General features: G+C 51.8%; 1 protein-coding gene across 1 annotated transcript in view; it reads left to right on the forward strand.

Annotated features, from left to right (window-relative positions):
* The first annotated feature begins 1,002 nt into the window (after positions 1–1,002).
* The window catches only part of CA10 (carbonic anhydrase 10), a 543,166-nt gene continuing 542,767 nt past the window's right edge, over positions 1,003–1,401 (forward strand). Inside the window, exon 1 of the mRNA XM_004377910.1 lies at positions 1,003–1,097. The gene's annotated coding sequence lies outside the window, so the exon portion shown is untranslated. The remainder of the gene's footprint in view (positions 1,098–1,401) is intronic.

Genomic DNA, 1,401 nt, shown 5'->3' on the forward strand with positions numbered 1-1,401 from the left:
AAAGTAAGGATTATGAATTTTCAAATACACAATTCCAGCATTTGCCCCACTGCTTGACACATGAAAGGTACTCCATATTTGCAGAATAAATAAATGGGTCATGGTATAAGAAAACAGGCTCTCTGCTTCTGCTTCCAGAGGAAAGATCTCTCCTGCTGGAAACAAAACCCCCTCCCCAAATGCAGAAGGCAGATCACCATCATGGTTCTGAACGCTTGCTAGGGTGAACCTGTTCATCTTTCACAAACCGCTTTCTTTTGTCTCCTCTCAAAAATCCCTTCCGTGCGGTCGACTGACTTTCAAGGCGCGGAGGCAAACACTCCCCGTAAGTTTCCCAAAACAGGCTAATTCTCACTATCTTGGATTCCCTTAATGTTCTGAGGTCTCAATGTCGTTCCTGCTGAGCCTTGAGGCTCTCTCTACATAAGAATCCTGGATTTACTTCATCTGGGCCTAGATTTTTAATGCGTTGACCACCTGGAGTCCTTGGCTGTCATCTCAGAGAACAGATCCCTCGGCCACACCTCCCTCTTAAAGAGTAATCAAGTCTGCCGGCGGTTCCTTTTTTTTGAATCCCTGGGGACGGCCGGACTACGCAGCAGTTTTGGCTGATGCAGTAGGCTCAATCCCAGAAGCTCAGAGAAATGCTGCTCTGGGCCCCTTTCTCCGTCCCTCCCACTCTACAAAAAGACCCACTAGACTCCTGGTTGTACTGGAGTCAGTTCAAGAATCCTGGGAGCGCTGCAGTGTAACTCCTCTGGTCCCAAGCCCGCACCGCGGGGCCAGGCTGCCGAGATCGCCAAGGGACGACACACTTGACTGTACTAATGAACGGTACTCTCCTAGTCCTCCTTTCCACTTATCCACCTTTATGCAGTTATTGGACCGAGGATCATACTGAAAGGAATTCTAAACATCAAAAATAAAAAGTGCAAAAATCCTCTGCGAGTTATGTGTCTGTTGTGCGTGTCCATCCGCGCTTGTGCAAGACCTCCCAACGTCACGGTTCGCAATCCGGACAAGCGCGCCGAGGAATCCGAGATCTTTCCAGGGATCCCCCTTACCCTTCCTTCCTCTTCTTCAGCACCTTCAAAGAGGTAGGTCTGGGGCTTTCGCAAACCGCTGCGGCAGCGATACAGGCAACACAAATCTGCTGCAATTTTTCCTTTCCCCTAACGCTCCCAGCCCTCTTCTCAAGCGAACAGTCCCGAGCGCAGGGTTTCCTTCCAATTCCCTCGCATCCCCATTGTAAGCGGCTGACCAGGTGCAAATCCTTCTTGCCTGGCCTCAGCTAGCCAGCCACGCCGCGAGTCCTTTCTCGGACCCGTTGGCCCCAGCCTCAGCCTCGGTGGTGGGTGGTGCTCGCGCCGACCCCACCTTCCCCTGGGGCGCTGGAGAACC

Source organism: Trichechus manatus, unplaced genomic scaffold (genome assembly GCF_000243295.1).
Source record: "Trichechus manatus latirostris isolate Lorelei unplaced genomic scaffold, TriManLat1.0 scaffold00054, whole genome shotgun sequence".
Taxonomy (NCBI): Eukaryota; Metazoa; Chordata; class Mammalia; order Sirenia; family Trichechidae; genus Trichechus; species Trichechus manatus.